This window comes from Suricata suricatta, chromosome 2 (assembly GCF_006229205.1).
Source record: "Suricata suricatta isolate VVHF042 chromosome 2, meerkat_22Aug2017_6uvM2_HiC, whole genome shotgun sequence".
Classification (NCBI taxonomy): Eukaryota; Metazoa; Chordata; class Mammalia; order Carnivora; family Herpestidae; genus Suricata; species Suricata suricatta.
In genome coordinates this window covers 117,102,879-117,126,566 of record NC_043701.1, presented here as the reverse complement: position 1 = coordinate 117,126,566, position 23,688 = coordinate 117,102,879, and positions in this window count along the sequence as shown.

The window sequence follows — 23,688 nt, the reverse complement described above, 5'->3', positions numbered from 1 at the left end:
CTTATGGGCAAGTAATAAATTGTATCATGTATCTTGAATGTATCATAGATAAGCTGCTATATAACGATTGCCACTTCAGATAGCTGTGAAATTAGGTGATTAACTAGTTGTTACATAACCTTCTAATTTCTGTATAAGTCTAATTACATGAAATAGAAGTTGGGGTTTTGATTTTTTACTTTGCTTTTCTGTTTGGAGTGTAATTGTAACTACTGTAGTGTAAATGATGGAAAATAATTGCATATGTTAAAAAAAATAAATAGAAAAAAAAATTAAAATAAAAGAAAAGGACACGTTCTACCAAAAAAAAAATCATTCACCACAATACAGTGGAATTTGCTCCTGGATGCAAGCATAATTCAATATTTGTAAATCAATCATTGTGATCCATTACATCAAGAAGGGATAACAACCATATGATCATTTCAATAGATTCAGAAAATCATTTGACAAAGTACAGTATCGGTTCATGATAAAAATCCTCAACAAGGAAGGTTTAGTAGGACCATACCTCAACATAATGAAGATCAAAACTGAAAAGCTAACAACCTACTCAATGACAGAAAACTGAAAGCTTTTCCCATAGGGTCAAGACCAAGGCAGCGATGTCCACTCTCACCACTTTTATTCAACATAGTAATGAGAATTCTAGTCATAGCAACTAGACAAGAAAAAGGAATAAAAGGCATCCAAACTGGTAATGAAGAAGTAAAAATCTTTCACTATTTGCAGATAACATGATACAATTAAAGAAAACCCAAAGGAGTCCAACAAGATACAAATAGAACTGATAAGTGAATTCAGTAGGGTTGCAGGATACAAAAGAAATGTACAGAGATCCATTGCACTTCTATACACTAATAATGAAGCATCAGAAAGAGAAATTAAGAAAACAAACCCATTTACAATTACAACAAAAATAATAAAATACCTAGGGATAAATTTAATGAAGCAAGTGAAAGACATGCACAGTGTTGAAAGAAATTGAAGAATACACAAGCAGATGGAAAGATAGTCTATGTGCATGGATTGGAATAACACATATTATTAAAATGTCCACACTACACAAAGCAATCTACAGGTTTAAGAGCATGTGCCTCCAAATACCGACAACATTTTTCACAGAGCTAGGACAAAAAAAATTCTAAAATTTATATGAAACCACATGAGACCCTGAACAGTAAAGGCAATCTTGAAAAACAAAAACCTGGAGGTATCACAATTCCAGATGTCAAGTTATGCTACAAAGCTGTAATAATCAAAACAGTATGTTACTGTCACAAAAAATAGACACAGAGATCAGTGGAACAGAATAGAAAGCCCAGCAATAAACTCACAATTGTGTGGTTAATTAATCTTTGACAAAAGAGACAAGAATATGCAATGGAAAAGATTGTCTCTTCAATAAATAGTATTGGGGAAACAGGAAAGCTACATACAAAGGAATGAAACTGGATCACTTTCTTATACCATACACAAAAATGGGCTCAAAATGGATTAAGGATCTAAATGTAAGACCTGAAACCATAAAGATCCTAGAAGAGAGCACAGGCAGTAACTTCTCTGACATCAGTTGTAGCAATTTTTTCATTTATGATTTTCAGTTTTAAATGTTTTAGGAGAGAGTGAGATAGACATAGCAGGGAAGGGACAGAGAGAAAGGGAGAGAGAGATCCCAAGCAGGATCCAAGCTGCCAGAGCAGAGCCCAACATGGGGCTCGATCCTATGAACCATAGGATCATGACCTGAGCCAAAATCTAGAGTCAGACACTTAACTAACTGACCCTCCAGGCACCCCTGCAGCAATTTTTTAAATTTTAAATGTTTATTCATTTTTGGGAGAAAGAGACACAGAGCATGAGCATGGGAGGGGTAGATAGAGAGGGAGACACAGCATCTGAAGTAGGCTCCAAGCTCTGAGCTGTCAGCACGGAGCCTGATGCAGAACTTGAACTCAGAAACTGTGAGATCATGACCTGAGCTGAAGTCAGAAGCTTAACTGACTAAGCCACCCAGACACCCTGCCTGTAGTAATTTTTTTATAGAAATGTCCTTGAGGTATTGAAAAAACAGCAAAAATAAACCACATCAAAATAAACTACACCAAAAATTAAAAAAAAAAAACCCAGCAACACAGCAAAGGATACAGTCCTTAGCAATGCTAAAAAACAACCTACTAAACAGAAGATACTTGCAAATGATATATCTGATAAAATATAGTATCCAAAATATAAAAAAGAACTGATACAACTCAATACCAAAAAAGCAAATAATCAAGTTATGAAATGAACAGAAGACATGAATAGACAATTCTCCAAAGAAGACATTCAGATGGCCAACAGACATATGAAGAGATGCTCAATATAACTCATCCTCAGAGAAATGCAAATCAAAACCACAATATGATATCACCTGACACTTATCTGAATGTCTAAAGTCAAAAGCACTAGAAATAACAGATGTTGGTGAGGATGTGGGCAAAAAGGAACCCCCATGCACTGTTGGTGGGAATTAGTCACTGTGGAAAAACAGTATAGAGGTTCCTCAAAAAATGAAAAATAGAATTACCATATGATCCAGTAATTTCACTACTGGGTTTTACCCCAAGAATATAAAAACACTAACCTGAAAATATATATACATTCCTATGTTTACTGCATCATTTTTTACAAAAGCCAAATTATGGAAGCACCCAAATGTCCATCCAAAAGTGAATGGATGAAGAAGACATGGAGTGTATTCACAATGAAGATTATTCAGCCACAAAAAAGAATAAAATCTTGACATTTGAAACTACATAGATAGAGCTAGAGAGTATAATGCTAAGTAAAATGTTAGTCCATGACAGACAAATATATGATTTCACTCATGTGTGGGATTTAAGAAACAAAACAAATGAACAACAGAAAAAAAAATACCAGACTCTCCAGACTCTCTATTTCAAAAAAAATATTCCTGTTTATTTTTGTGAAACAGAGCATGAGCAGGGGAGGGGCCGAAAAAGGAGACACAGAATCCGAAGCAGGCTCCATGCTTTGAGGTGTCAGCACAGAGCCCGATGTGGGGCTTGAAGTCATCAACCAAGATCATGACCTGAGCCTGGGCTTAAACTCATGAACCAAGATCATGACCTGAGTGTCTCATGACCTGAGACACTTAACTGACTGAGCCACCCAGAGGCCCCAAAACAGACTCTTAACTATAGAGAACAAACTGATGGTTACCAGAGGGGAGGTGGGTCAGGGGCTGGGTGAAATAGATGACGGGGATTAAAAGGAACACTTACTGTGATGAACACTGAGATATATACAGAATTGTTGAATCACAATATTGTGCACTTCAAACTGATAAAACATGATGAACTACACTAGAACAACAACAACAACAAAAGCTTTATCAGCCATTCTTTTCTATTTTATACTTGTTTAAAAAAAAAAAAGAAGATTTAGGTTTACAATAAAATTGAGAGGGCAATGCAGAGCTTTACCACAATACCCACGGCCCCCACACATGCATAGCCTCCTCCATTATCAACAGTACTCACCAGGTGGGACAATTTATACCAAGGCTGAACTTACATTGACACATCATAACCACCCAAATTCCATACTTCACCTTAAGTTTCCCTCTTGATGTTGTACCTCCTATGGATTTTGACAAATGTATAAAGAGAGACCCTTCACTGTAATATACAGAGTATTTTCACAGCCCTCAACCATTATGTTTTCAAATATTGATCCTACCCCATCTAGCTCTCTTCTCTTTCTTAGATTCCTTTTACACATGTATTTGATAATTTGATACTGTCTTGCAGCTCTTGGATGTTCTATTCTGGTTTTTCTTCCCATTTTGCTCTCTCATTCTTCTTTTTGTTTTTCATTTCAGTTTGGAAAATTTTTACTGAGCTATCTTCAAGTTTAATGCTTATTTTCCTCCTGTGTCAAGTCTATTTATTGACTCATCAAAGGCATACCTAGCCATTTACTATGTTCTTCAAATTGGTTTTTCCATTGATTTTTCCTTACAGTGTCTGTTTTTCTGCTGGAAATTATCACTTTAATCTTACATGTGTTCTGCCTTTTTTCTGTAGATATAAGATATTAATTAGTGTTATTGTGAGTTCCCTGCATGGTAATTCCAACATCTTTGTCATTTCTTTGTCTGGTTCTCTTGATTTATTTATTTTCTGAAATACTGTTGCTTTTTTTCTTCTTTGTATGCCTCATAAAAGCTTTTAGAGTATCCTGGTATAGAGTACATATTGAGATATGTCATTTTTACTCTTGGATATGGGCATATTTTTGCTTCCATTAGAGCTATAGAGTGGAATGCTCTACCAATCTCACAAAAAGTTGAGCTGAGTTTCATTTTTGTTGTTGCTGTGGTTAACCTTCAGTGTACCAGTAGCTTCAAATTTCTCTAAAATACTTTATACTTAACTTGAGGTCTGATTTGCCAGAAAGTTCAACTCAGTGTCTGCTCAACCCTAGCCTTAGGTCTTCCTCTGAGAAAGGGTGTTGTTCATGCTTCTGTCCCTCTCTCACAGTGGAGAGCTCTTACTTGATAATTGATTGACACAAGTAAACATCGTGGGGGGGGGCATTTTCTGTTCAGACTCAGCCTCTGTCCTAGGCCAACACTGTGCACCAGGGTCACAGTAGTAGGGACATTCTCTGTTAACTGGTCTGCCGCTGCAGGAGGGCAGGATTCTGCATATATTTCCACCTTCCAAGAGGTGGGATATTTTTTTTAAATGTTACTCTATCTCAACCTCAGTGAGTTTCACCAGTAACTTAACTTTTCTAAAGTTTATAGCCCTTTTTTTTCCAGTAGTTTCAGGGCTTTTATTATTTAGCACAGGAAGAACAGGTTGATCTAAGCAGACCATGAAACTTCCCTGTAAAGAATGGTGCAAGTTATCTTTTTTTTAGATGATTGGTTCATGAATTTCAAGTTGATTTTGAAGAATCATTCCATGAAGGGAAACAGTATTCAGACTCTAAAAACATTCAGGGGTGCCTAGGGGCTCTGTCAGAGAAGGGTGCGACTCTTGATATCGAGGTTGTCATTTCAAGTTTCATGTTGGGCATGCAGATTACTTAAAAATAAAATCTTTAAGAAAATAAATAAAAAGCATTCAAATGCTCACAAAAGGCATAGTAAAATGAACATGTTTTCAACTCATGTTACTTGATCTATGAACTAGTCAGATAAATCATCATTTAGGAAGTTACCAGTGCTCCAATACAGTGTGAGAACAGTTGCACATTTGTTTTGCTTAAATAGACACACTATGGGAGAAAGATGGACACATGTAGTGACTTGCGTGGTTATGTATCAGTGAGTAGAAAACTTTAACACTCAGAGTATAGAGCACACAAGTAGAACTGAGAGATAAAAGCATTTGAAGGGTTCACTGTAAGGATGAAACATTTTATGTAGGTTTCCTGCCACATTTACACAATCTTGTGGGAACAATTGTAGAATTACAATTAGTGAAAATTCTGTTTTTAGATTTTCTTCAAGATTGCCTTTGCTTTCGTTAGCTCTGGCTGGCCAGTCACCTGCAAGAAGAAATTACTAGGTAGGCTTCAGCAGACTTCAGTTTAATAACAAAGACGGAATCACAATCTTCCTCGCAAATCCTCTGACATTATCTTACTAAGACACGTACTCATAGAAAAATGGCTTTGAATTCTAAGAATCCTAAATGGGAGAGTTGCTCCTGAAACCAAGCTTCAAACTCAAGATTTCAATTAATTTCCTCAGAAGTGAGTAGGAAGTCAAAGTCAAAACCAGCAATCAGCACCATGATAGACCTCAAATACTTCCAGGTGTTTTCATGATTGACAGGGATGTTTCTTCCTAAAAAAAAAATAAAATAGGCATCAAATAGTTTAACTTTACAACTGTATGACTAATTATACATAATAATAACATGTCTTCCAGAAGACATCAGCATTAGTAAAAAAGGTTTTAAAACAAGAGAACCCCTTGTTAATTTGGAACTGCTTATTTATGGATATTTAAAAGTATAAAGAGCCAAAAATCTATTTTAATTCAGAAACTTTTTGCAACATATACATAGGGAAAGATATATAAATTTATGATGTAATAATATTAACAATGATATGATATGTATAATATAATGATTAGTAATGCTAGTAACATAATGCTCTAATTATATATAAAAATCAGTATATGTTTGCTATTGTGACCTTGGTGTCCCTTCTTCCCTAGCCACTCTTTCTCAGACCAGAGCCTCAACCACCGCAACCACAAGAGTTGAATTTTGTTAGTGAATTGGTGTCAAGAAATTCCTAAATTGAAAGTGATGTAAGGAGTGGGGGTAGAAGACCAAATGTGTTCATACATTATGAATGATGAGTTTTTGACCAGATTAAAAGGTTGGTTCAGATGTCTCAATCCAAGAATTAAGGTAATCTAGTGCTCTTGCCATGGGTGATACAAGTATCTACAAATAAAGATTCTCTCCATTTTAAGTTCTGTATCCTCTGAATATTGGTCAACTTGATTAAATAAAAATATGGAAGTTATAAGGTATTGTTTAAAAAAAACAGTCCACCAACTTCTGCTGATTGATATGTGAAAGAATGTTATTAATTATTAATGTAAGTATTGTTAGAAATGAAGAGTTTTTAATATCTTCCTTTCATTTTTTAGTCTCCTAAACCCTGAGAGTAGACTGTTCCATGGGCACAGTTAGTGATTCCACATTGCTGAAAGTGCTTCCCAACTTCTGTCTTCAAAAAGTCCATTCACGAGCCTCCAGTGGCTAGTATTCTATGAAGGCCAGACTGTAGGCACTGATGATGGCAGTCATTGTTTCCAGTTGGGTGCAGATTGTTTGATTGGTGATTCCTGATCACCATTCAGGAATGCTAATAACATTGAAACTCTTTATAGATCATTTAAAAGGGTATAATATGAAGCCTCCTATAATTACCATCAGTGTATAGTTCTTATTTTTAAGAGCATTTGGAATGGCATCAGAAAGGAAGCTCTATTTCAGAATGTTGCCTTAATATAATGTCTAATTGCCTAAATGGATTTCAGCTTTTTAGTTGCTGTCATTATTGTAAATTCCAATAATGAGCACTGATTAGTTAGGGAGATGTGTTTCTCTCAGGAAAATGAAAGCATTTTTGTCCTGATTTCTAAATGAGCTCTGCCAAGAATTCATAAACACACACACCGGCGATGTGACTGTTCTGGTAGTTTCAGTAGATAAATGTACCTGAAGTCTGTTGATGGAGCAAGAAGAAATCCTAAGGCCCTATCATTCCCATCACATTTCACTTGCCTTTTATGGCTCCTAGAATAAGGCTGGCTCTCCCAGCCAGCAGGATAAAATCACAAATTTCTTGTACAAGCTCCATTCCCCAATCTTCACTGACCACACCCCTTCTCCCTCATGAGAAAGGGTCTGTCCCTGGTGCCATCAAAGCTTCCTGTTCCTCAGCCCTTCAAAACAATAGCAATTTCTATCTATATTTGTAATATTTATAATCTAATGTTTCAGTCATGTATTCATATTTGCCTTCCCTACTTCTGAATATAAACTCAGCAAAGGGAGGTATATTATCTGGTTCATTTTTCATTTTTCATCCTCAGCACACTTTATTGTGCCTCAAAATATAATAGGCTCAGTAATTGTTTGCTGAAATGCAATATAGCAAATCCAGTTGTTCACAATTGAGCCCTACTGACACCTGTTCCAAGAAGTGGAACAATGAAATCCAAGTGGGTGTCTTGTAGCGCTCACACTTCCTTCCCACACAGGACTTACACCTTCCTGGGACCACCTACTCATTCATCCTCTGCTCCTTGCTTTGCAGCCTGGGACTCGTGCTTTGTACCTAACAGGTATAACAGCAGACACCTGTGTGCTATTTGTTGAGTAGTAATTAGGCTATTATTATGGAGAAAAAAATAACTATTGTAAACATTACTAGAAGACTTGTCTCTCCGTCTGTCCCCATCAACTAACATAGAACAAACTTTAATCGATGGCCCTAGTAGTACAACCGAAGAAAACTACAAGGGAGTGAAGAAACTCTCTACAGTTCCCTAAATACTAGACTGTGGTCTTCACCCTGGACAGTGGGAGTATTACTGTAGTCCTGTTTGAACTGGTGCTGACAGTTACCAAGAGGAGCCAAGAGCCTATTGAGCGGTGCTAGATAATGGTAATGATACGGGAGAAGGATCGTCAAGAACAGATTGACCAGGGTCCTGGTGGACAGCTTAGGGAAGAGGTACACAAGCTATAAACCACAGCTGCTCATAGAAACACAGTGTGAGCCCTGTACATAGTACAAATTTTTAGTATCACATTTTTAAAAAGTAAGGATAAAGAAAATTTAGTTTAATAGCATATTTTCTAAACCTGAATATTTCCAAAAATATTATAACTTTAAGAAATGTGCAACATAAAACACCAATAATGAGAAATGTTACATTCTTTTTTCTATACTTAAAAAAAATCTGATGTGCATTTTATACTAACTGCCTATTTCAATTCAAACACTAAATTTCCTTGGTAAATATTTGATCTGCATTTAGATTTCATAAAATTTACATTTCAAAACTCAATTCACATACCCCAGTTATGCTCAGTGTACTAAGTAAACTTAAAAGTTTTCCAATGATTGAATTGTGGACCCATTTTGTATTTAATTAAAATTAAATAAAATTAAATATTGCTTCTCACTTGCACCAGCCACATTTCTAGTGCTCAACAGCTATGGGCAGCAAGTATCTACCAGAGCGGACAGGGCACATCGAGACCACAAGAACCAGGTGCCTCAAGCAGTGCACACCCAATCTAGAGAATTGACTCAAAAATACACAGAGCCTGAGTGGATGTACCACCCTGAGTTTTCTTCATATCCATACCTGTCCCAATGTTTAAGTTTCTGTAATTAGTTGCTTAACTTTTAGACAATAGATGTGATACTTCTTTTTTTAAGTTTATATATTAACTTTGAAAGAGACTGGGAGAACAGAGTGGAGGAGAGGCAGAGAGAGACGGAGAGTCCTAAGCAGGCTCCAGGCTATCAGCGCAGAGCCTGATGCAGGGCTCAAACCCACAAGCCATAGATCATGACCCGAGCCACAATCAAGAGTCAGCATTTAGCCACCCAGGCAGCTCCTCTTCTTAGCCCACAGTCACCGTCACCCTATCCTAGGATTTGATGAGAAAAACAAATGCTTCTATTTGGCTCCATTTTAAAACAAAAACAGTTTTGACAATAAAACACTGAGGGTTTTTTTTAATGTTTATTTATTTTTGAGAGAGAGAGAGAGAGAGAGAGAGTTTGCATGAGAGGGGAGAGGAGAGGGAGGGAGACACAGAATCTGAAGCAGGTTCTAGGCTCTGACCTGTCAGCACGGATCCCGGCAGGGGGCTTGAGCTCCCGAATGAGGATTTTTTTGTTTGTTTTTAAAGTGTGAGGATACTGGTGTATGTTCTGTTCTAACTACAAGACCGGGAAAGCCAATGACTGGCGACAGAGTCTGTGCCCTAAGTGAAGCCGGACTATTTCCTCCACGTCGTTCAGTCATCTCAGTGCTCCAGTATCTCTGACGAGTGTTTTCTGTTTGTAACCTAACTGGAGATTGGAGTAATCACAAACTGCTTTTCTCTTACTTTTTCCTTATGTTTCAAAAATGAATCTGGGACAGGATTAAAACCTCATCAATATCACAGCTGTCAATCCAGAGGCCTCACTTCTTTGCTCCCAACAGTTAGTCAATGTATCTTAACAGTGAAATAGAAGAGGGGGGGGGGAAAGGCAGAAATTACCCCAACCTTCACTTAAGTTGACCAGCTCAAATTATGAATATCTCATAGGTCATTTGGCTGGGACAGTCCTGGAAACATGTAACTTATGGAAATACCTATCCCTGAAGATAAAAATCTTTCCCCTAAATATACAACCAAAGTGTAAAGAACTGTCATATTGCTATTTGGAAAGAGTGAATGTTGAATGCCTGTAATTATAACTTTATTTGTAAAGAAATTTGGGAAGTTTAGTCTTCAATAGTGGAATTTGGTGACTGTACCAAAGAACTGCAAAAAAAATCCATAATTTGAATAAATGAGGCAATTATTTTAAATATATTGATCAATCTTTGCTTAAACCATTTGCCACTTAAAGTTTTCAGTCCTTTCTGACAGTCCCCATACCCTTTTCATCAAAACAAATTTTCCAATGAACATGCACTCTTTTCCTTCTTTGTTATTTTATATATATGTAAGAATCTCATTTTCCAGGTACTCCTACCTTCTGAAAGCACAGTCCATGACATTTTAATCTTTTTCTTGCTCCATATCAAATCATTTTCAGGTACATAGTAATTCATTAGATGTATATAATTAATGACTTGTTCACTTGAATATTCTCTATGGAGGAGGAGATAAAGAATATTTTCCCTGTGTTGTTTACACATAAGTAAATTTACACTTAGTAATTTAACCTGGAGAATTTTGAGTCAAGACAGCTTCTGAAATACATTTAGTCTTTATGTCCCTGAAGGTCTCTACCACAAGAAGTATTTGTTGCTAATTATATCAATAGTCACATGGCAAAGTAAAAACTGTTTAAACCCTGTAATAAAATTAATAAAGAATCCTGACAGCAAATGTAGCATGTTAATTCATACAGACCCAGCACTCAAATATCTATGTTGCTTAGTATTTGAAGAGCTATGTGTGTCAGAAAGATATATTAATTAATTAGATTAATGTTTTCCAGACAACAAGAATACCTGTGTTCCCAGAGCCTATGAGATCTGAAAGGGGTCATTTCATGAGTAGGCAGAGAATGGAAATGAAATTCTTCTCCTTAATTTCACCAGCTTTGTCTTCTATGTCCACGCATGTTTGTCTCAAGTATTAGATCTAAATAATATCAAACAGAAAATTACATAAATTCTGCAAAATGACAGATATGTGTAAACTCATTTCATGAGGGATTTAGTATGAATATAGCAAGTTATGAAAGCAGCTAGAATTTGCATTTTCAAAGTTCTAAGTAACTTTTTATAATACATTAGGGCTGATAATTCTCTAAACTTTTATAGTTACCCTTTCACTTTGCAGGGGATTAGTTTATAAAGAGCAATCAATATAGTACCTGAGTGAGATGTATACACTTAGTCTTACATGAGTATGAGCTGGTAGCCCTGGGAGGGAAATTCATCATTTCTGTGAGGGCAGTAAGCAAATTTTAGCAATGTAAGCATAAATAGCAAAATACAGAGTCCTTATGCCTGCATAACTAGAGGGAAACATTGTTTAGAACTAAATATATTCTCCTCAAATTTTGATGTTCAACCCGTTTCCTCTTTGCATTTCAATTTGGTAAATTCTATTTACCTATCTCCAATTTGGCCAATTCGTTCTTTAGTTAGGTTGAAGTTAATAATGAACCACTTGAAGCTGTCCTCCATCTCTCTCAATGTGTTGCGTCTGGTATTTCCATTTGTTGACTTCTTATACTCCTCTTTCTGCTCAAATTGCTGCTCTGATCTTGCATGCTGTCCACATTTCCATGACTGTTTTCAACATACTCATCACAGACTTGTAAATTCTCTGTTAGACAGTTCTAACGACTGTGTCATATTTGTGTCTGCTTCTGCTGACTGCCTTTTCTCTTGGGATTGTGCCGTTTCTTGTCTTTTTAGATATTTTAATTTGTGATTGGATATGAGCCATTTTATGCGGAGCAGTGAAGACTGAGACATATTGTTTTTATGACTGCAAACAGGCTCCTGTCCTTCTGTGGGCCCCTTGGTGGATGATTCGAATAATCAAATTAGGAGTTACAGGATTTCAAGCTGTGTTCTTGCTGTGGTTACCTTTGCTATGTTCAAATGCATCTAGTGTTCTCTTGTGTTTAGGGTGGGACTCAGTTACCTGGAGTTGTTTGCTTGTTTGTTTCCTGAAGATGACTCCATCCTCAGCCTCCCTGTCACTGTGATTTCTCTGTGCCCACTACATGCATGTTCCTTGTTCCTTGCTGCTTTTTACCCTGGTGAGTGGGTTAAGGTTGGAGCATGGACTCTGTTATCTTTATAATCCCTCCGTCTATAGCAGCCACCATGGCCCTGAACCATAGATGAAAGTGTTTTGATGGCTACACACATTAAGAATAAGGTTAAATGTACAAATATTTACAAATGAATCGTCATGCTGTTACTTTCATTTATCTGTGTTACAGCATTTACACCTTTGCTGCCTCCAGGTTATTTCTTATTTAGAGCTTTCTGCAGCCCTGGTAGGGATGGGCAGCCTAGCTTGGTCATTAAAATATGACAGCTTCCGGGACACCTGGGGGGCTCAATCAGTTAAGTGTCCCACTTTGGCTCAGGTCATGATCTCATGGTTCATGAGTTAGGGTCCTGTGTCAGCCTCTGTGCTGACAGCTCAGAGCCTGGAGCCTACTTTGGATACTGTGTCTCTGACTCTGTCTGTTCCTCCCCTGCTCAAACTCTGTCTGTCTGTCTGTCTCTCTCTCTCTTTCTCTTTTCTGGTGGTAACTGGTTACACTCTTGGTGATAAAAGTTCTAAGGTGGCTGAAAAGCATCCTTAAATGCTGTTCATCGTGAATGTCAGAAAGAACATCCTGGACCAGAGAGAACAGATGTCAAACCCTGCTGTTCTGCACACTGTGAAGAAGTGATTGCAATGGTCTACACACATGTTGTGTAAATTCATGGTTTTAAAATGAACTTAGTAACATCACTGATTACTCTGTGAACTGTCTTAACCTCATGCAAGTAATAAAAGTCCTCATGACAGAACTGCCTTCATCTCTACCCTCAGGTCTTGGCAGTTAGTACTAAAGAGAACAAAGCCCCGTGACAAGTTGTAGAAACCTAAAAGGTGGCTATCTTTAATGACAGAAAATCACGTTTCTTTCTCCATCAGTGGACTGAGCAGAAGTCACAAACCATGGTTTCACGGAGAAAGTGAGGAGCGAGTAGCCAGTTACAGAACGGAATTCTCTTAGAGTCAAACGAGATTTTCTGCCTGGCTCCAAGACAGCACAAATGCTCTCTGTGAAGGCTGGTTTTGAGAAGTGACACAGAAGTTTAGTCCAGTGATTATGTTTTCAAGACAGAGCCAGGAAAAGTGGGGCTAAAACCCAGAGAGGGCTCCGGAATGTTACATAGGATAAAAAGAAGATGGGAGACTGTGGCGGGTAAGACGCGGGCTCAGTGTATACAGAGCCTGTAAACTGTTTATTAGCTGCATTGATGGTGCAGTGTCACTGTCAACCTTATAGTACACACTCGCCAACGTGGGCAGGTTTTTATAGTATGTATTCTTTGTTTAGGTTGTTGATAAAGTCCGTTCAAATTTACTCATCCCAAATGGAGATATCCCCATAAATGCTGGAAATAGCAGACACAGTCCAACTGTCAAGGGAGGAGCCAGGTCACAACAAGGAGAAAACCTGTGACACACGAGCTGTGTATGAAGAGCAGAGCGACAAGGCACCTTGGCCTTTTGAATTCCCACAGTTTGGGTTGAGGTGGCCCAAGCCTCCAGCCAGCGACATCCACTCCCAGCTTCAGCAGATGCGTGTGAGACCACGATCTGTAAATGTCGGAATCGTTGGCAGCATCTGTGAAATACACTTTGACTGTCCCCTACCCATTGCTGTTGTGACACCCACAAAGAGTGGATGAGGAGAGATGAGAATGAGAACGAGGATGAGAAGAGGGGGGAACCACGATGGCCCGGGAGGGAGCGGCCTCCATATCAGGTTTGGGCACAGAGAGAAACCTTCGTTTGTGCTGAGGCTCTCAGGCTGCACATCTATGCGGATTTTTCCAGCTGAAGATGGTGTGAACAGGAAGCTTAGAAAAGAACCACAGGTCACACAACACCCTCTACTAACCGTGGGCGAAAGGGAAGACAGAAGGAAGAATGTCACCTGCAGGACCAGAGTTTCCCATCTTGGACCCATTACGCTCTTTCCCCAGGAGCTTGGCAAACCTCCCTGATCTCAGGAGCAGAGGGAATGTGAATCTGGAAGCGGGGGGCACCCCTTTGATGCTATGTGACAGATCTTTTAAAATACTGGGTTGGCAAGCATGGGAAGCAAGCACTAGTGGGGGAGCAGAAGAAGGGAGGGGAGAAGGGAGGGGAACGAGGGGAGGAGGATAAGTCGGGGGGGGGCAATAATGATGCCTTAGTGCCACCGTGCACAGGAGACACAACCCCAGCTGCTAGGACGGTACGTTGGGAACATAGAGTTTGGTTCTTATCTCAGGCACCATTAACCCGTTCTGAGATCATAAACACTTTACATAAGGTGAAATATCACCTGTCACAAGCCCCCGGTGTTCCGAGTCACAGACTGGTTACCTCTCAAGAGCCTGTGTCCTGTAAGACTGTCATCACAGCTGGCACTAGGGAAATGCTAACAGAAACAAGGCAAAACCCAAATGACAGGCCAGAGTCCCCAGGGGTCAGACCCAGTGAGACCTGGGAGGACAATCAGTGAGGTGTTCACAAAGGGACCTAGCCAGGAGCACCAGCCGACCAGGGAAAGGACTGCACAGGAGAGGTGAGACATAACAGAACACAATTTTGTTTGTTCGCAATGTGTCTGAGAATCCAATTTTATGCTATTTTCCTAGTTCAGTTAAATACTGTGAAACTATTCCCTAGTTTTCCCAAAGTTGAAAGTCCTCGCAAGTAGCTTGCTAGACAGTCAGTGCATTTACCCGCCCAGCGTTCTGCCTCTTCCTGCCCACTCTTCACTGAATGCTCTGCCCGCACCACTGTATTCAGTGATTCCGTCTCTTTCTTCCCTAGTTTTCAGCTGATTGACAGGCCTCAGCTAGAGTCCCTTTTCTCACTTCTGTGCTATGTAAAATAGGAGACATACTGATGGTTTAGCACCACTGTTCCCAGGAGCAGTTGTGCTCAGATTAGACATAATTGGTCCATATATTCTTATTTCTCCATCTTTCACAGCCGGCACTATTTGAGAACTAAAATAGCAGGAAACGGGCAGCAAAAATAACAACTTATGTGGATGATGGTAACTGAATCTGAGCTTGTAGAAATCCTAGCCATCTCTGGCCAGGTACTTAAGAAGTATGTGTGTGTGTGCGCGCGCACGCATGCATGCATATACACACGTTTATAGATTTATTTTAATGTTTATTTATTGTTAAGAGAGACAGTGTGCACAAGCAGGTGAAGAACAGAGAGACAGAGAGGGAGAGAAAGAATCCAAAGCAGGCCCAGATTCCGAGCTATCAGTGCAGACCCCAGCACAAAGGTCAAACTTAAGAACCACGAGATCATGACCTGAGCTGAAGTCTGACACTCAGTCGGTTGAGAGAGCCACCCAAGTGCTCCATGGTTACAAATTTTCTAGGGAAAGTGACTCGGTTGTGAGAAACACATCTAGCAGCAGAGATCACTTGTTCAATTCCAAGAACATTTCTTTACATAGCAATGCATCCCATTGGAAGGTTCTCCTTTAGAATCAGGAATTCATTGGCAGTAACTGTAGGCAGTTTCCCCTCTACTGTGTGACTCTCCCCAGATATGGAGCAACACCCATGTCTGCTTTTGGAGTGAGTATTCAAAGATGCTCCTTTTCTGCGGAGGACTGACCTGCATTCCTATTTTAGGTGTACTGAGAGAGACAGGTAGCAATGTAGCAACTCATGGAGAATGCTGGAGCACGTAATTTTAAGCTACAAAATCATTTTGTCAAATATATGTCTTGTCCAAGTTCAAGGCAGTTGGGGATAAAATGAAGGGGGATAAGTGGACCATGAGAGAAGGGGAACTTGCCTGGGTGCATTTCCCAAGGTGCAGCAGCCTCGTCCCCTATCACTGCCCCACATGCACCCTCCGCGGGACCTACTAATTTATGAAGGCTCATGCAAAAATAGGATTTACTTATTACGATGACTCTAAAGATAATTACCTGCTTATCGTAGGTTTACATTCTGGGTGTGTAATAACAGGAAAAAACTAAAGGCTTTTGTAAATGTCAAAAAAAAAGTCACACTTGACCTTCAGGAACTGATGTTCTTCCTGATTTCTCAAAGTTGTGGTCTGTGTACCTCCGGACATGAATCTGGACGTAGCTCTTATTTTCCGAGGGCACCCCCATCATGGTCCCATGTCATGCCCAAAGTTCCAGCTTTCCTATTCAGGGGACTGCTCTTTTCCAGATGTTCGTGTTACACCACTTTGCCTTTGTGAAAGACCTACATGAGTGTCTGTTTTCAATAACTGAAACACAGCTGAAGATCTTTACTTTTAGGGGGAAAAATTCAAAAAAAATAACACCCAGTGTTTTGCAGGGAGCCTCCTGGAGGCAGCGACACCCCGGCAGCGAGGCTGGCCCCCCAGTCCCTCGTCAGGACCACACTGGGCATCACTGCTGCCAGCCACCTGAGCTCTGAGCTGTGATCGCATGCATGCTTTCCCAGGATTTATTGTGCAGATCTGCTGGCAAGATATGTCCTACGGTATCAGAAAAGCCTAAGGGAGTTACTGTTTAGGTTCAGAGAACATGCAGAATTGTTTCCATGTACACTAATTCCAATTACGTCTCTGCTCGTGCCATTTCAGCTCATAAACACTTTCTCGGAGACAGCCTACTTTCAGAGAGCAGGCAAACCTGTGTGTATTATTTCATCCACCACTGCCTTACTAACGGATGCCTCTGTTTGTTCTTGTTGTACATTATGAAATGCAACGATACTTTTACTTCGTTATATATAAAACAAGAGTGTATGGGCTATAGGTTAATGCTCCTCCAGCGTAAGGGCTGAGGCCGGACTCATCCTTACGAGCACCTGCTGGCGGCTCTCCAGTCCCACCTTGTCCCTAATGCTCTCTCTTCAGGACTACCTCCCCCTCATCCCTAATGTTCTCTCTCCAAGACCCTGCCTTGCTCCTAATGCTCTGACTCTCTAGGACCCCGCCTTGCCCCTAATGCTCTCTCTCCAGGAACCCCATTTCCCCAAACACCTTCAGGTGTCTCCCAGGACCCCCCTTGTCCCCAATGCCTGCAGGTGTCCCCAGAATCCCCCTTGCCCCTAACACCTGCAGGTGTCCCCAGGACTCCCTTGTCCCCAGTGCCTGCAGGTGTCCCCAGGGGTGCTCTCAGTAAGTCACCCATGTAGGTACTTCTGTCTCAAGCTTATTAACTAGTTCCCTGCCTCAGTCGGTCACTGTGGGGAGCCTGCAGATGACAATTAGCGCTCAGAGTTTTCTCCTCAAATACAGTGTTTGTGGCTTGTTAACTGAACCCTCAAGGGAGGGAAGCTGACCATTTATAGCCCTTGGAGTTTCAATGAGGTCTGAGAAGGTCAGGCCTGACAACAGCATCATGACTGCTCCCCAGCTTACTGGCCTGAGAGGTGGCTCCTGATCATGGGAAACATTTTTATTTAGAAGATTTTAAAATGTAAAAATATGGGGTCCCTGGGTGGCTCAGTCAGTTAAGTGTCTGAATCTTGATTTCAGCTCAGGTCACAATCTTATGGTGCATGAGTTTGAGCCCCACATGGGGCATGTGCACAGACAGTGTGGAGCCTTCTTGGGGTTCCCTCTCTCCTCTTCTCTCTGCTCTTCCTGCACTCTCTCTCTTTCTCTCCAAAAATCAATAAACAAAAACTTAAAAAATAAAAGTAACATGTAGGGGCATTTGAGTGGCTCAGTTGGTTAAGCGTCCAACTTTGGCTCAGGTTATGATCTCACTGTTCATGGGTTCGAGCCCTGTGTCGGGCTCTGTACTGCCAGCTCAGAGCCTGGAGCTGTCTTTGGATTCTGTGTCTTCCTCTCTCTCTGACCCTCCCCTGCTCATGCTGTGTCTCTCTCTCTCAAAAATAAATAAAAACATTAAAAAATTTAAAAATAACTTGTAAAAATATGTGCATCTCAGAATTGAAGAAATATGATACTTAATTTTGTAGGATTCAATTTTCTTATCTGCAATATGGGGTAATGATAGCTCCTGGCTCATGTAATTGTTGGAAATGTTGTGTTATTAACATGTGAAGCAAAATAGCATGTGAAACATGAGAAACACTTTAATCATTACATGTGTTTTATTTGTAGTAGACAAACTATTATATGAAAATTTACTGAAGAAGTTTGGTTTATGTGATATTTCTTACCCAGGGTAGACTAAAATGATTTTCTTTAAAGTTGCCTAAAATTCAAACATATTTGTACCCATTTCCTAGTATACTCTCTTATTCTGCTGCAGGTTGTGATGGAATCATTTTAAATGAAGTAACATTTGTTGAGGTCCTAGTCTTGGGAAAAGAAATAAGGAACCAGCAGTAGTTACATCTAATACACACATTTTATCCCCTTGCTTCCTGGATTAGAAGTGTTGGTATTCTCAACAGGATTCAGAATCTCAATAGAATTTGGAAGCGCCGTCCTCCTTGGTGACTCCCATGACCTCACAGAGGTGAGGGCAGGGGCCCAAATGGAACCCGATTCCCATTGCAACCTTCCTTCTCCCTAAGGCACCATTTCTCAGATTCATATTCCTCGTCTTCCTTATCTTAGGTCTCAACAATATTCCTAGTTAAAATGAGCATGCAAATTGCACTACTAGGTCTTTACCCAAAGGATACAAAAACTCAAAGGGCACATGTTTTTAACAGCACTATCGAAAATAGCCAAACTATGGAAACAGCCCAAGTGTCCATTAACTGTTGAATGGATAAAGATGTGGTTATATAAACAATGGAGTATTAGTCATCAGAAAGAGTGAGATCTTGCCTTTTGCAATAGTGTGGATAGAGCTAGAGAGTATAATACTAAGCAAAGTAAGTCAGAGAAAGGCAAATACCATACAATTTCACTTATAAGTGGAATTTAAGAAACAAAACAAATGAACTTGGGAGCGGGGGGAGAGAAGCAAACCAGAAAACAGACTTTAACTATAAAGAACAAACTGATGATTTGGTTACCAGAGGGAAGGAGGGTATGAGGATGGGAAAAATAGGTGAATCACTAAATTCTACACCTGAAATTAATGCTCACTGTATTCTAATTAACTGGAATTTTAATAAAAACTCAAAGACAAAAAAAGGAAAACAAAAAGAAATAAAATTAACATTCAAAAATCAATAGACTTCATACATACAGTAATAACTAATTAAAATATGTATGTTTCTCTAAGAAACCCCTATTTAAAATTGCAACAAAGATTAAATACTTAAGAATAAACCTAAGGAATAACTAAAACCCTCCTTAGAGGTATGAAAGTAGATTCAAACAAATGGAATGGTGGCTGTTATTTTTGGACAGGATCACACATTATGAAGATGTCAGTTCCTTTTAAATTTGTGTTTCATGGCTGTCTGTAAAACTACAAATAAGCATTTTTTTTGTTAAAAAGTTTATCCTAAAGTTCACATGGAAAGAAAAGCATGTGAAAATAGCCAGGGAAATAGTAAAAATAAATAAATAAGCAGGGGTGCCTGGGTGGCTCAGTTGGTTAAGTGTCCGATTGGGCTCATGTCATCATTTCACTGTTGGTAGGTTCAGGCCCTGCATAGGGCTCTGTGCTGACAGCTTGGAGCTCAGAACCCGGAGCCTTCTTCAGATTCTGTGTCTCTGTTTGCCCCTCCCCTGCTCATGCTCTCTCTCTCTCAAAAATGAAATAAAAATATTAAAACAATTTTTAAATAAATAAACAAAAAACAGAAAAGATAACCATCCCTACCAGAAATTAAAGCATGCTATGAGACCTTGGTGAGTAAGGCAGAAAACAGATGAGCGAAATTGAACAGAAAGTCCAGAAACTGGCTAAAAGTATGATATGGTATAAAGTAAGGCCTGGGGCAAAGATGGAGTTTTCAAGAAATGGACAAATGGTGCTGAAATATCCAGGCAGCTGCTTAGAAAAAGGTACGATTAGATGCTGACCTGATATAATGCACAAGTTCTGATTTCAAAAGGGTTAGAGACCTCGATGTTAACATGAATCACATAGGTACCGGAGAAAAGATATGAACGGATTTCTCATTAACATAACGAGGAGGTTTTCTAGATGATCACCTATCCAAAGTCAGTGAAAGAAATGACTGATACATTCGACTCCTTAAAAAAAAAAAAGCCTGGCAAACTCTCCAGAAAGCCAAAGAAATGTTACACTTTGAGAGAGGATATTTGCCAGCACACCATAGAGAAAAGGAAAATATCCTTCATATATAAAAGACCCTTAAAAATGGAAGGACTAAGTACCAAAAACCCAGCAGAAAATGTGGAAAGACTTGAACAAACTATTCCAAACAATGCAAACATACAGCCTTCAAAATAGAATATTTCAATTTGTTCATAATTTATTAACACCCTCATGATGAAGGTGAGATGCGGTTTCTCACCTACCACCTTGACGCAGATTAGGAAGAGTGACAACACGCCCCGTTGGCCTGTGGGGAAACAGGTGACTTCGTAACACTGAGAGGAAACACAAGTTTTCTGGAAAGGTGGAGCCATCACCCAACAGACACATGGACTTCATTTCTGGCCTAGAAATCCCACTTTTCAGTCTCTCCTCTGAAAACTGACCCCACAAAATGCAAGGTTATTTCTTGCATTGCTGCTTGTAACTGAAAAATACTGGAACCATCTAAATGCTCGGACCGAATAGCAGAATCAAGCGTGGTACATTCATGCCAGAGAATACTACGCAGTCATGATAAAAATGTGGGGAATGCATGATCAGTGTGAACCCAGTTCCCACTTCCCTAGTCCCACAGTCTGAAACCGGGTGAGGGCCCAGTGCCAGGCGGCATGGACCTTGAAGTGCCATATGCCACTTGTAGCCGACTATAAGTTAGTGTCCTGCAGTCGTACTAGGACTCTGTACCCTGAGAGGGGACTGAGTTGGAGAGACCCATGGTCAACTAAAACTATAGATAAGGTGGGAAGCCATTTTGTAGTGCTCTTCTGAAATACATGGAGGGGGGTGAGAACCTTCCTCTAGAAAATTCTTTGCAAGGCTGCTTATCTCTCTCTGGTCCCTGGGAATCACAGTCCATTCTGCCAAGACTCAGATCAGACAGTGGTCCAGCCTGGCCTACAGGGCCTCTACCAAGATGAAAAGGTCACTGAAGTGCCAGGGCACAGCCATTCCCAGTGACAATCCTTGTGAAGAAGCAAGGGAAGCAAAGAACCCAATGAGCACTGAACAGAACTTCGACTCTTTACTGCAAAGCCAAAGACAAAAAGAACTATATAAAAATACCGTGCTGTAGATAGTACATCTGTTTCTCATAGTATGTGGATTAACAAAAGGATGCCACAAATCACTCACCATGTGGTATAATGAGAACCCAGTTCTACACAGTTGGAGAAAGAAGTTGCAAATAAGAAAAGATAAAGGCTGAATGAACTACATGGCACTGGATAGGGATTGCAGCATCAGTGTCAGTCAGTTCATGGTTTTTAATATATATACAGACAGGCACAAAAATAGAGGGGTATATGTGTGTGTATTCCAGTTATGTCTCCTGAGGGGACCTAGACACAACACTACCCCAACAGCAGTAAGGTTATCTAGGGCCTACATCATGTTTTCTAAATACTTTTCTATACAAAAAGAACAGAGATTCACGGAAGAAGGATTCATTCCAGGGCTGGGTTGGAGAAAATAAAGATGAACCCAGAAAGTTTTGTTTTGCCAGTAAGCAAAGAGGTGCTCAAAAAATGATAGGGCATGTCATGTAAAAGAGCTTCTGCTGATCCAGGCAGTACAATTTCAGTGGTAAAATACAGAACGAGTGTATTGGATTACCACACAGATTACAATGAATATCCATGAGTGGGAGGTGACTAATTAAACACATACATACATCAATAGGCAAAAAAGTTGGGAGTTCTTCTCAAATAAGAGAATTATTTACATAAATAAGAGGAGATGGAGAAGAAATTTCTTCACAGAAGATTTAGAATTAATAAGTGTAGAAGAAATGGGGGTGCCTGGATGGTGTAGTCAGTTAAGCATCTTAGGTCATGATCTCATGGTTCATGGGTTTGAGCCCCACGTTGGGCTCTGTGCTGACAGCTCAGAGCCTGGAGCCTAATTCAGACTCTGTGTCTCCCTCTCTCTCTGCCCTTCCTGTGCTCAAGCTCTATCTCTCTCTCTGTCTCTCTCTCCCTCTCTCTCTCAAAAATGAATAAATGTTAAAAAAATTTAATAAATGTAGAAAAAAATGAAGGAAATAACTGTCACTGAAACACCACAGTAATAACTGTGACAGAGAAAAACCACCAATGAACATCAAAAGTAGAGGGCAAAAGTATAATGAGAAATAAGATTATTGCATAGTCTCAATTATGTCCCCATTAGATATTTCCTAATTGTGAGGGAAAACAGTGATTTAACAATGGAGAAACTGAACAGAGACAACCTCATCTATGTGATTAGGGTTGGCATCATGAACAGGTAGGCATATTGCTGGAATGTAACCCCTACAAATGTAGGTAAACTGAGTTAAATATGTGACTCAATTACTTAGACTTTTTATACCCACTTACTCTGTTAAATAATTAGAGGTGTGTAGTGACATATCCCATGAATACAGTTTTTCCCTACCAAGTTACCATATCTCAATGTCTTTTCCTATATTGAAGGCACGTCTATTAATGCTTCGGTGAACTACACCCTTGATATTAAAGGAATCTACTTTGTCAATTAATCATCTTGCTTTTATTTTTATTTTTGTTAGATTTCAAGGGCTTTTGTTTTGTCCCTTTATGTCTGAGATTTATTTTTCAAACATTTCATTTTATTTTTATCTGTGTCATTATTTTAGGATTTTTCCTTTGTAGTTAAATATTTATTAGTTTTCTTCTTTAAATAATCTAGAGTCTATCTTTTAATATAAAAGAACAATCCATTTCCACTGATTGTTATTGGAAATGATTTTATTTTTCTAATTATTTATCATTAGGTTTATTATTCTTTTCATTCTTTATTCTTTGTTGCAAACATTTTAAACTAAATTTATAAATTTAAATCTATTTTTTTCAGATATTTAGTTTGGAAACAGCACTGGAAAGATCATGTTTCTCTGCCCAAGTATGCAGAGAAAACTTTCTTTCTGATTAAAATGCAAGAAGGTGTATCTTTGTATTCTCTCTTCATTCAGTAGGCCAAATAGTGACTATGTCTGATCTTCTAATTGATGATTTTTTGAAGATTCACAGTTTGTCTTTTGTTTAAAAATTTATTTATCTATATTGAGAGAGGGAGAGAGAGAGAGAGAGAAAGAGAGAGAGAGAGAGAGAGAGAGAATTCCAAAAAGGCTCCCCACTCAGCAGAGTGGAGGGCTCAATCTCATGATCACAATAAGATCATGACCTGAGTAGAAATCAAGAATTGGTCACAAAACTGACTGAGCCACTCAGGTACCCAAAAGTTTGTTTGTTTTAAATAATTTTTGAGTAATGGTTCAATCTGTCCTGCCTTTTCTTAAAAAACAAAAACTAATTAATTGTATATATACTAGATCTCAATATCTGCATCTGTAATTTAAAAATATTCTTATTGCTTTTACATATTTTTCTGAATGAACAAAAATTTTCTCAACTCTAATACCTCAATGCTTATTGTTTTTAATGTATTTAAAACATTTCATAA